The 13,583-nt window shown below is 41.7% G+C and overlaps 2 pseudogenes; one reads left to right on the top strand and one right to left on the bottom strand.

Moving 5' to 3' along the window:
- LOC127687957 (laminin subunit beta-4-like) overlaps positions 1 to 13,583 on the bottom strand; it is a 97,148-nt pseudogene that overhangs the window by 43,923 nt on the left and 39,642 nt on the right.
- LOC127687740 (40S ribosomal protein S7-like) lies at positions 6,029 to 6,675 on the top strand (annotated as a pseudogene).

A 13,583-nucleotide genomic window follows, 5' to 3' on the forward strand; every position in this document is an offset into this window, starting at 1 on the left:
AGAAGTGGAGCAGGAAATGTATGAGCCCAGAACATTTTGCTCTTACTACAAACGGAGAAGATACCTTGAAGAATTCTATAATATCTGAGTATGAAAGAGGCATAAATTTAACTTAAAGAACTTCCTATGGCCAAAGCCTGAATCATTTCAACAGTAAAATACTGTTGGGCCATTATGAGTAGGATAGTACAAATATCCATGAATTCATCGTGATATATATCACTATGTGTCTATTGTCCTCATTTATTCAAATATATATTTGAATATATATCAAATTTATTATTTAAAAGTATATATACATATATATATATATACTTTTGAATAAATGGGGACAATGTGGAGATATGATGCCTTCAAGGAGGTTGATAAAGACTCCTTATTTTGTAAGTGTGGGATGCCCCTTTCTTTTTTTTTCTTTATTGATATATTTTTTTTTTTGTTAGTATTCTTTTTTTTTTTTTTTAAGATTTATTTATTTATTATATGTAAGTACACTGTAGCTGTTTTCAGACACCAGAAGAGGGCCTCAGATCTCTTTTCGGGTGGTTGTGAGCCACCATGTGGTTGCTGGGATTTGAACTCGTGACCTTTGGAAGAGCAGTCGGTACTCTTACCCACTGAGCCATCTCTCCAGCCCATATTTTTTATTTACATTTCAAATGATTTCCCCTTTTCTGGGTCCCCACTTCCCGCAAGTCCCATAAGCCCTCTTCCCTCCCCCTGTTCCTCCATCTACCCCTTCCCACTTCCCTGTTCTGGAATTCACCTATACTGTTGCACTGAGTCTTTCCAGAACCAGGGGCCACTCCTCCATTATTTTTGGACCTCATTTAATATGTGGATTATGTCTTGGGTATTCAAAGTTTCTAGGCTAATATCCACTTATCAGTGAGTGCATACCATGATTGATCTTTTGAGACTGTGTTACCTCACTTAGTATGATGTTCTCCAGCTCCATCCATTTGTCTAAGAATTTCATGAATTCATTGTTTCTAATGGCTTGAATAGTACTCCATTGTGTAAATATACCACATTTTTTGTATCCATTCCTCTGCTGAGGGATACCTGGGTTCTTTCCAGCTTCTGGCTACTACAAATAGGGCTGCTATGAACATAGTAGAGCATGTGTCCTTATTGCATGCTGAAGAATCCTCTGGGTATATGCCTAGGAGTGGTATAGCAGGGTCCTCAGGAAGTGTCATGCCCAGTTTTCTGAGGAACCGCCAGACTGATTTCCAAAGTGGTTGCACCATTTTATAATCCCACCAGCAGTGGAGGAGTGTTCCTCTTTCTCCACATCCTCGCTAACACCTGCTGTCTCCCGAGTTTTTGACCTTAGCCATTCTGACTGGTGTGAGGTGAAATCTCAGGGTTGTTTTGATTTGCATTTCCCTAATGATTAATGATGTTGAACATTTCTTAAGGTGTTTCTTAGCCCTCCGAAGTTTTTCATGTGAAAATTCTTTGTTTAGCTCCGTACCCCACTTTTTTTAATGGGGTTATTTGGTTCTCTGGGTTCTACCTTTTTGAGTTCTTTGTATATATTAGAAATTAGCCCTCTGTTGGATTTAGGGTTGTTGAAGATCCTTTCCCAATCTGTTGGTTAACGTTTTGTCCTTATCCCAAAGCAAAAGAATATATACATTTTTCTCAGCACCTCATGGTACCTTCTCCAAAATCAATCATATAGTTGGTCACAAGACAGACCTCAACAAATATAAGAAGATTGGAATAATCCCATGCCTCCTATCAGATCACTATGGAGTAAAAGTGGTCTTTAATAACAATAAAAACAACAGAAAGTCCACATACACATGGAAACTGAACAATACTCTACTCAATGATACCTGGGTCAAGGAAGAAATAAAGAAAGAAATCAAAGATTTTTTAGAATTTAACGAAAATGAAGGCACAACATACCCACATCTATGGGACACAATGAAAGCAGTGCTAAGAGGAAAACTCATAGCTTTGAGTGCCTCCAAAAAGAAATTTGAGAGAGCATACATTAGAAGATTAACAGAACAATTGAAAGCCCCGGAACAAAAAGAAGCTAATTCACCCAGGAGGAGAAGACAGGAAATCATCAAACTCAGGGCTGAAATCAATCAAGTAGAAACCAAGAGAACCATACAAAGAATCAACAAAACCAAAAGCTGGTTCTTTGAGAAAAATCAACAAGATAGATAAACCCTTAGCCAGACTAACCAAAGGGCACAGAGAAAGTATCCAAATTAACAAAATTAGAAATGAAAAGGGAGATATTACAACAGAAACCAAGGAAATTAAAAAAAAAAATCATCAGATCCTACTACAAAAGCCTATATTCAACACAACTGGAGAATCTGGAGGAAATGAACATTTTCTTAGACAGATACCAAATACCAAAATTAAACCAAGATCAAGTAGATCACCTAAACAGTCCCATAACCCCTAAAGAAATAGAAGGGGTCATAGATAGCCCCTTTCTAAAAGTTCAGTATGGAGGGAGGAACAGAGGAACTGTATAGCATAGAAATCTGACAGACACTTCTATAAAGTGACTGTGATTCAGTCAGTGATTAGTCATGTTAGTCTTATGTGATCAAGTGGGTCCCTGGTCTCATATCCCAGAACCCCAGGCTAATGAGACAAAGTTGAGGTGGAGCCTGTTCGATAGATATTCTAAAACCTGTGACAGATATAAAGAACGAGGAAAGGCAGGAGGAGGCTAAAGAGACATGATAACCTGCTGTAAAAGGCTCTGGGTAAAAGCCAGAACATTCCAAGAAAATTGTGAAATCTAATTAATGATACTATATCAATATTAGTTCTTATTCTTACAAATAAAGCAACCAATATAAGATGCTAATAATAGGGGCAGGTGGGTGTAGTGCACATTTTTTTATTATCTTTATCATCTGACAATATGTTTTATTATTTAAAGAGTGTGCTTTTGCAAAGGGCATGGTATGGTGTTTTTGCATGAGTTGGTTAGAGAGGGTTGGAGCAGAAGCAAGGGAAGGGCAAACTCATTCTGTATAGATGAGTCATTTTAGCTGAGCACGGTGGTGCATTCCTGCAACCCTGGCATTCAGGAGCCCAAGGCAGGAAGACTGCAAGTTCCAGGTCAGCTTGGACTACATAGGGAAATCCCGTCTTAGGAAATTTACTTATATAAGACTTTTTTTAGATTTATTTATTTTATTATATGTAAGTACGCTGTAACACTCCATAAGAGGACGTCAGATCCCATTACACATGGTTGTGAGCTGCCATGTGGTTGCTGGGATTTGAATTTATGACCTTCAGAAGAATGGTCAGTGCTCTTAACCATTGAGCCCCCTTATATAAGATATATAAGATTTATATAAGATTTTTATCTTTGGATAAAAAGTTAGAGATGACATTCATGCTTACTAACAGAAATGACTCTAGGAATTGTATTTATTTATTTGTTTGTTTATTTGTTTATTTTTGAGACCAGGCCTCATTTTATAGCGCAGGATAACTTCTAATTCTTCCTGCCTCACTTTCCTGGGATTCCAGGCATGCAACCCCAAACCTGATTTAAGACTCCAGTTTCTTAAATTAGGGTTTTGATTTCAATAAACCTGCACTCCTACATCACTGAGTTGACTCTTTGTAAAATTTCATATTGTTGTCTTTGTCTTCTCTCCATCATTCCTTTCCATATGAAAAGTATTGGAGAAAAGACATTTATTAAGGGGGGGAGGCAAAACAAAACTACTAAACATCTTTTCCACAAACAGTAATTTTACAGTATTTAAAATTTTTCTATGCCTCTTCTCTGGTTGATATTACAGGTGCTGCAGGTAATACAAATGTGCATTGAACAGTGAAGGTGTGCTCTGGAGCCCGTAGTCTTTAGGAGCCTTCTGTGCTGGTTCGGAGAAGGCAGCCTAATTATTGCCACAGGTGATGGCATCACTATTTTAAAATGGTATTGTGCATCTGGAGTCACCTATTTATTGATTATCGTTTCTGATTAGTAAGTGTTTCTTGGGTCTTGCCTGGGACTATGTGTGCAAGATAGTGAGGGGGTGGCTTGCGTTTGGCTTTCACTGAGTGTGAGGCCTGACTGCTCAGCCTCAGAGAGGCAGAGGCCGAGAGAAAAGTGAGGGGGGCAAGGCTTAGCCCTGGAGCTCTCCAGCTCTATTTTTGGGCCTTTGATTCTTGAGAAAATAAATACCAACTGTGTTTTGTTTAAGGGGAGTCAAGGATAGAACCACTAATCCTCAACGGCATATAGATAAAACACTGTCCGCAGACTTGGAAAGTGCTTCACTCTTCATTCTTGTTCCTAGTATACTAGAAAGTTTCTAAGTGCCTTGCCTAGTCACGGAGGCTACCTTGAGAGGGCGGGTCACAGTCACACTGGCACACTCTGCCAGGGATCAGATTCCAGTATCCATCAGTGCAATGGTCACAGACAAAGTCTGTGACACGGGGCAGACAAGGTCATGCTCCTGTGACAGGGTCACAAAGGCAAACTTCCCCATGCAAGGGCTGTGCAGTGAAACTCACTCCAGGACAGCTGGATCATCTGGAATAGTAAAACCATGGTTAGAGGTAGACTCAGTTACAGTGGCATTTAAGGAATCATGGAAAAGGCTTTGGAGAGATCTCTTATATGAGTTCTTTGAAGGACCCAGTGAGGAAGCTCGCTGGGCGCCACAGGCTTTGTTGACGCATCCCAGCAGGTGCTGACCTCCAACCGGTTTGATCTTCCAAACATCAGTTTCACTGAGTCAGTGAAAGCCTCTGGAGCTTTTGGCAGTGAGGACAGTGAGCCTTCCGTTTCTCTTAAGCTCTTTTCCAAAATTAAAATTATTTAAGTAATTTGAAAAATATGTCTATCTAAATTACCTTGGGTAAACTGAAGTATCAGAAATATTTCCCTGGAACTTAGCACTCCTCTCTATCCTTGCTTATCAGAGCTTTGTTTTTTACAGCACGAATCCTCATAGTCACATGTTGAAGTCTCTTGATGAGCGTCTTACAGAGATGCCTGGGATACTGATTCAGTGTGCATAGAGTACAGTACAGAGAAGAATAGATTCCTAATCTTCACCTTAACAATGACTGTAGTGGTCAAAGAAGCAGTCACACAATGCAAGGCTGGTTAGCACTGCCTAGCACCTGAGACCAGGCGCTATACCCAGTGAGTACTGCCCACCAACACCTGAGAGTGGGTGCTACACCTATTTCTGTTCCTCTCCCCCCCCCAAGGTTTCTCTGTGTAGCCCTGGCTGTCCTGGAACTCACTCTGTAGACCAGGCTGGCCTCGAACTCAGAAATCCCCCCACTGCCTCTGCTTCCCAAGTGCTGGGATTACAGACATGCAGCACCATTGCCCGGCTGCTACACCCATTTCTGCTGACAACTTTCATTGCAACAACCCTCTCTCTTAGTAGGTGTTGTTTTTGCTAGCAAGGATCTTCCCAGATGAAAAAAGTCTGGGAAAGCTAACATCACATTTACAAACTGCCACCTAGCAACCATGTATTCCCCTTGGGAGCTTTGTGACCTTACTTTTGCAGGTCTGATTGAGGGCAGATCCAAAGTGACCTGGTTTCCAGGACTGGCAGCTTGGGCTCTGAGTTTTATGCAGACACTTGAGACATTCCCATTACTGGCTGCAGGATGCTCCCAAAATTTGTGGATTGCCATAGAATCCAAGGTCACATTCTTTATACTGAACACCTGGAAGAAAAGAGAAGAAAATGGAGGGAGGGTGGGTATTAGGATATGGAGTGGGTGGGTGTTGGGGTGTAGACTGAGGCTTTAACAGAGGGTGATTGGTCTTTTCTGGGGACAATGTCAAAGAAAAGTAGGAGTTCAAAATTTCAAAAGTATTCATTTTCAACTATCATTCACTGAGAAAACAAAGAGGTGTGCTGGATAGTTTTATGTCAACTTGACATAAGTTAATGTCATTTTGGAAGAAGGAACCTCAACTAAGAAAATGTTCTTGATTTGCCAGTGCTGGGTCTTTTTCTAAGCTAGTCTCTGTAAGGACAAGACCATGTTCAGCTCCAGTGCCAAAACCATGAAGCCCAGTGGTGGGAAGCCAGATCAGTTCGAGTCCGGCATCTCTCAGGTGAGCTTGTCTCCCGGGTCCCCCTGATCTCTTGACCTCTGGATCCCCTGACCCCGGTGTGGTGCCCACATTTTCTGTATCCACAGGCACTGCCCGAGCTGGAGATGAACTCAGATCTCAAGGCGTGACTGGAGAACTTAGCATCACTGTGGCCAAGACAATTGGAGTTGGTGGTGGTCAGGATGCCATCATAATTTTGCACCAGTTCTTCAGCTGAAATTGTTCCAGAAAAATCCAAGTCCAACTATTCAGTGAATTGGGAAGCATGTAGTCTTCATGGCTTAGAGGAGGATTCTGCCCATGCCAATCCAGAAAATCTGTGTGAAAAACAAGAAAAGACACTCAGAAGCAGTGTCCTGACAGCAGTACACATCCTTAAAGATTTGGTCTTCCCAAGTGAAGTTGTTGGTAAGAGGATCCGTGTGAAACTGGATGGCAGCTGGCTCATAAAGGGTCATTTAGACAAAGCACAGCTGAACAACTTAGGGCAAAAGGCTGGAACTTTTTCTGGTATGCATAAGAAGCTCAAGGGCAAAGGCATTAATTCTGAATGCCCAGAGTTTCAGTCATAAAGAAAATGACTGAATAAAGTGTCAGCCATAGAAAAAAGAAAGAAAAAGAAAATGCTCTCATCAGATTAGCCTGTGGGCAAGCCTGTGGTACATTTTCTTCATGGATAATTTATGTAAGGAGGCTCGCTACAGGCAGCACCACCCCTGAACTGATTGTCCTGTGTGCTGTAAGAAAGCAGGCTGTACATGAGGAACCTGACAGCAGCAGCACTCTGTGGCTCCTGCCCTGTCCTTGCTCTAGCTTTCTTTAATAATGGACTGTGATGTTGAATCCTACGCTGAGATAAACCCTTTCCTCTCCAAGTTGCTTTTGGTCTTGGTGTTTTATCACCGCAGTAGATAACTAAGATAAAAGATTATTTAGATCTAAAAAGCCTTTGGTCAAGAATAGATTCTACTCTGGCTTTAAAAACTATGGAGTTGGGGCAAATGATTTCTAGGTCTTTATGTAACTGGAGTCAATCTTCTGGGTCTGAGGATCAAAAGCTGACCTGAGCCCCCATTCTCGCTGGGGAATCTTGGTTTCTGTCCATCCTACAGATGAACTATGGTGTAAGTGAAGCAGCCATTGGGGACAGTGCCAAGCAGCTTAAGAAGATGCCTGAATGGATGTAAGGGGTGGTCCTGATGCTAAAGTCCTATTCCCCAGTTGATGAATAAAGATGCCAGGGGTGGAATGCTAGGTGGAAGGAAAGAGGTGGGACTTCCGGGTCCCCACCTGCAGGCTGAGAGAGACAGGAGGAGGAGAAAAGGATTTGCCATGCTATGGAGAGAGAAAAAACCACAAGTCATGTGAGACCCAGGGTGGAGTGGCCACTGGCCACTTCCCTGACTGGGCCTGGGGTAGCAGGCAGGATATGTCAAATATAATTTAGCTGAGGGCAAAATTAGAGGGTTGGGCAAGAAGGTAACTGAGCAACTAAAATTGAGGGCAGATTTAGGATGGTGAGCTGGGAGCGAAAAGGAGGACATGAGGTAGCCAAGGAAGGCTTAGAAGAGCCCAGCAATGAGCCAATAAGGCTGGTTGAAAAATAAGGTAACGTGGTTGAAAAATAAGGTAGTGTGTGTGTGTGTGTGTGTGTGTGTGTGTGTGTGTGTGTGGCTAAGATTAAAAACTCAGGAGACAGCAGGTGTTGGCAAGGATGTGGAGAAAGAGGAACACTCCTCCACTGCTGGTGGGATTGCAAGCTGGTACAACCACTCTGGAAATCAGTCTGGCGATTCCTCAGGAAATTGGACATGACACTTCCGGAGGACCCTGCTATACCACTCCTGGGCATATATCCAGAAGATTCCCTGGCATGCAATAAGGACATATGCTCCACTATGTGCATAGCAACCTTATTTATAATAGCCAGAAGCTGGAAAGAACCCAGATATCCCTCTATGGAGGAATGGATACAGAAAATGTGGTATATTTACACAATGGAATACTACTCAGCAATTAAAAACAATGAATTCATGAAATTCTTAGGAAAATGGTTGGAACTGGAAAATATCCTAAGTGAGGTAACCCAATCATAAAAGAACACACATGGAATGCAGTCACTGTTAAGTGGATATTAGCCCAGAAGCTCTGAATAATCAAGACACAATTCACATATCTAATGATTCCCAAGAAGAAGGAAGGAGAGGGCCCTGGTCCTGGAAAGGCATGATGTAGCAATGTAGGGGATTACCAGGACAAAGAAGTGGGAGGGGGTTGATTGGGGAATGGGCGGAGGGAGGGAAGAGTGTTTATGGGATTTAGGGGGAGGGGGGAACTGGGAAAGGGGAAATCATTTGGAATGTAAACAAAGAATGTAGAAAATAAAAAATAAATAAATAAAAAAAGAAAATACTCTTACTCTTTGAAACTGACCAACCAAGCCAAGCTGTGCTAAGAGAAAAGAGAAGAATAAAGAATTAACTAAAGCTACATTGTAACCTCCTATTTAACAATCAAAAGAACCAGTCAGTGATTTGTGATTACTATGGTAGTTATTATTGAAGGAAACAATGTAGTGTGTAGTTTGCCATATTTTCTTAGTGTGAGAAAAAATCAAGTAGACCCTAAAAGCTTTTTAAATTGTTTACATTCTATACTCAATAGTTGTTGGGGTCTGAAAGTTGCTTCACAAATCACAGGGACAGTGATAACAGTCAGACAGAAATGGTTTATTAGATGCATACCCTAATACTGAGCAGATTAGGAATGTAGCTCAAACTTGTCTAAGCTGTGACAACAAACATTTCTCAGGGCAGGTTTAAAAAGGAGAGAGAGAGAGAAAACAAAACAAAACAAAACACGGTGAGCTCATATGCAGGTGCAGGAAGTGCTGGCCGGTGGTCAGCTCTGACTCAAGCCATTTTAGACATAACAGTTCCTATTGACCTTTAACTTGATGGCTCCTACGGAAAGCTTTGCGGAATTTCTTATAATATTAACACACCTCATACAGAATATACAAAACATAACCGGATATGTGGTCAGCATCACCTTGCTCTGAGCCAAGTTATTTCTCTGTGTAGATGACTGACAGGGATATTTCAGCAACAATATGAAGTAACTGGCAGGTGTGGAACAAACTGGCTACAGGTATGCTGGGGGCAGAGGTCAGACTACATTAGTCATTCTTAGGCTTTTTTAAATAAAATAAAAATTTGAAGCCAAGTGGTGGTGGTACGTGCCTTTAATCCCAGCACTGGAGAGGCAAAGGCAGGCAGGTTGGGTAGGCTAGACTGGTCTAGAGAGTGAGTTTCAGGATAACCAGGACTCCATAGACACACCCTGTCTCAAAAACAAAAACCAAACCAAACCAAACCAAACCAAACCAAAATATTGATTAATTGAGGAACAGATACAAATTTTATATTGAGACATTTGCAGTATCTACATTGTAGTGCCCAAATCAATGTTTCAATAACTAGAGTTATTTGTGAAATGTCAGTTATTTAGAATTATGCAAAGAAAATCACCTGGCTGATTAAATTTTTAATTCTTCATATAATTAACAAGTCTATATCATGTTACTTTTCATACATCTTATTTACCATGTGATGATTATATTTCTGAATGACTGAATTTGACTCAATCTCTCTTGGTTAGTTAGTCTTGTAAAACTTGAAGACAATTCTAATTCAGCAGAATGGGTTCGTAACTGTCACGAGCTTTTTTTTTTTTTTTTTTTTTTTTTTTTTTGTTTTGTTTTTTTTAGTTTTTTTCACCTTGGCTCTGCTCACCAGATTATTTCCAGATCATAGTTTGAGATGTAAGAAAACAGGACGTCACACCTGTATAGCCTTGAATACAACAGGTTATATCTGAGTTCCAAGAATTCTGGTAACATGAAGAAAATACTGATCGTTTGAGAGAACATCTGGACAAGGCAAGGGCGACAGGATTGTCCCGAAGAAGGAGTTTCATAGTAACTCCCAACCCACTTGTCAAGGCTTTTTTTTTTTTTTTTTTTTTTTTTTTTTTTAACTGAAATGTTCCCAGGAAAACGTGTGTTAGCTAGTGAGCATTTGGATGCTTTCGGACAGCACATCTCAAAACTGAGTACTTTAGAAGCTCAATTGATCTGTGAGGACTTTTTAAAAGCATGTTGAAAGTCTCTCAGATATGCCTTTAAAGCTCAATATAATAGCCCTGTGTGATACACGTTAGATCTGGGGATATAGATGCAACGGGCAGGCATGGGTTACCTACTGATTTAATTAGACAGTCTCTGACTCACATGATTATTTTGAAGGATGGCGGAACAGTAACCTTCCCACTCACAGACATCACTCTACACTTAAATACTGCTGTGCCTTCTCTCACAGGTCTTCCCATTGTGAAATAAGAGCAACAATGTAAAGACCTCAATATGAAAATGCCTATGAATGTGTTGTGGTAAAAGGTGGTCCCACGCTTCTGCCCAGCACCCACTCCTTCCAGGTATCTGGTAAAGTATAACTCTTAAACTTGAATAGTTAACCAAATATCTTTATGTATAACAAACTCCCAATTTCATAATCCCAATTTACAATGATAAAGTCTTGTCCCAATATTTCTAACCTCTCCAAAACACCAGAAGCCATCTGGATATCCGTGTCTCCCTCTTTCTCTCTCTGCTCACTCATGTGTTTCCCCCTCCCCCACAGCCTCTCTCTCCTCCCCTCACTTCTCTTAGCTCCTCCTCTATCCCCTCCAATCACTGGCCTCTCACTGCCTCAATGTGAATGGATAGGAAATATCTTGCAACATGAATCTAATACCCTTCACAGTTTATTTCCGTTGTAAAACCTCCTCAATCAAAGCATGTTTGAACCACAAAGTTCAGCAAACCCATCACAAGGGCAAGGGCAGCATCTGGGAAACCCAAAGTAGCCCACTACCCACTGATCACAATGGGGGCCAGTCATCTCCCCCTGGCAGGAACATTGACCAATTATTTGGTCTCTTATGTTGTCCTGATGGCAGTGGTATGCTGGGTAAGGCAAAGAGAATTATGCTGGGGCAGGGCAGGTGTCCTGATGAGACAGCTCTAGCTCAAGTCAGTGAAGTGGGTTTGATATGTGCTTAGAACAAAGTCTGGCATTAATGAATGCCAGGCTAATGGTTGGTAAAAAATGACTCATCAATTCATTCAATAAATAGCAGGTTATGGCCAACTGGGCTTTATGATAGTTTGAACAAAGAAGCTGAACATTTTTTAAAGATTTAAGCTTCTGTATATGGTGGGTAAAAATGTAACTTGGAGATGGTAAACACATTGGGAACCTTCTCAGGGTGTCCAGGTTCTCCTTTGTCCTTGTACTGACTGGTTTTGTGCGTCAACTTGACACAGGCTGGAGTTATCACAGAGAAAGGAGTTTCAGTTGGGGAAAGTGCCTCCATGAGATCCAACTGTGAGGCATTTTCTCATTTAGTGATCAAGGGGGAGGGCCCCTTGTGGGTGGTACCATCTCTGGGCTATATTCTTGGATTCTATAAGAGAGCAAGCTGAGCAAGCCAGGGAAAGCAAGCCGGTAAGGAACATCTTTCCATGGCCTCTGCATCAGCTCCTGCTTCCTGACCTGCTTGAGTTCCAGTCCTGACTTTCTTTTGTGATGAACAGCAATGTAGAAGTGTAAGCTCAATAAACCCTTTCCTCCCCAACTTGCTTCTTGGTCATGATGTTTGTTCAGGAATAGAAACCCTAACTAAGACAAATTGGTACCAGTGTAGTGGGGTATTCCTGTGACATCCTGACCATGTTTTGGGGAGGACTGTGGAAAGACTTTGGAACTTTGAGCTAGATGATCCATTCAGTGTTAAGAGCTCTGTGGAATGTTCTGTAGGAGCTTGGAAGATAGTGTTGAGAACATTGCAGAAAATGGAGGCCTGGCTTGTGAAATTTCAGAGGGAAGATTAAAGACTCTTAAAGGGGCCATGCTTTGATTGTGAAGATTCTGTGGTTTTGGTTAGCTGGGGCTAAAGAATCAGCTGTGATTAACAAGATACCAGAACCACTAAAGCAAACTTTTGTGTTACTGGGACTATTGATGCTGGTTAGCTGGAGCTAAGAAATTAGCGGTGATTAAGAAGAGACCAGCATTACTGAGGTGAAATCTTCTTGGAAGTGTTTTCTGAGAGCAAGAGGCTGTGTTCCAGAGATAGCCACAGTTGTATTTTGTGCTGTGGCTGGACTTGGTACTGTGTAAGAGTCACCCAGGTGGTTCTGGTTTTGAAGGCATGAAGGGGGTCACGAAGAGCAGCTAAGGCTCTTGGTACAGTGAGAGGCCACGGAAGGCCATTGGTGAAGGTGCAGCCTCAGTTGCAATTGATGACCCAGGACTTGAAGGGGTCATGCATAGGAGCATAGGCTTTTCACCATGAAGAGAGCCTATGAGAGGCTATTGGTGAAGCCTAATTACAGTGGAAGATTACAGCGTTTTCGAGATGCTAGTACCATGTGATGACCACCAAGAACAGCAGCAGCAGTGGAGTACAGGCAGCTAGAGCCTAGAAGACAAGCTGTGTGCTACAAAGCGCAGAGGTGGAGAAGTGACCCAAGCCCTTGGAGCAGCCCGGAGGATCATGAGTTGGATCCCAGACATTGAACCATTGGAGTTTGAGTTTTGTTTTTGGTTGTGACTGTGCCCTGGTATGTTTCCCTCTTGAAGGAAGAAAGTATTTTAGTGGAGCCCACAGTTGAGAGACTTTGAATTTTTAAAAGACTTTGAATTTTAAAGATATTGGACATTTTGAAGTGATTGAACTTTTAATGTGTAAAGACTGTGGGACTTTTAAAGTAATTTAGATCTGGGGATTAATAAGAAAGTAAGGGTTGAGGCTTAATAGTGATGTGTTTGTGTTTCAAGTTGACAAGGGGTCCATTGTACTGGCTGGCTTTATGTGTCAACTTGACACAGGCTGGAGTTATCGCAGAAAAAGGAGTTTCAGTTGGGGAAGTGCCTCTATGAGATCCAACTGTGATGCATTTTCTCAATTAGTGATCAAGGGGGAGGCCCTCTTGTGGGTGGTACCATCTCTGGGCTGGTATTCTTGGGTTCTATAAGAGAGCAAGCTGAGCAAGCCAGGGGAGGCAAGCCAGTAAGGAACATTTTTCCATGGCTTCTGCATCAGCTCCTGCTTCCTGACCTGCTTGAGTTCCAGTCCTGACTTTCTTTTGTGATGAACAGCAATGTAGAAGTGTAAGCTCAATAAACCCTTTCCTCCCCAACTTGCTTCTTGGTCATGATGTTTGTGCAGGAATAGAAACCCTGACTAAAACAGTCCTGTTTGAAGCAGAAGAGATAGTCTTCCTCTGTTGTATTGCTCAATTCCCTGAGCTTATCTTGCCTGTAAAAAGACATGATAATTATTTGATAGGGGTATAACTGTTCCTCTAAGTCCATCTCTTTGTGTATCCTTTGTCTATCTTTGTAACATAGAAGAG

The sequence above is a fragment of the Apodemus sylvaticus genome, chromosome 6 (genome assembly GCF_947179515.1).
Source record: "Apodemus sylvaticus chromosome 6, mApoSyl1.1, whole genome shotgun sequence".
Classification (NCBI taxonomy): domain Eukaryota; kingdom Metazoa; phylum Chordata; class Mammalia; order Rodentia; family Muridae; genus Apodemus; species Apodemus sylvaticus.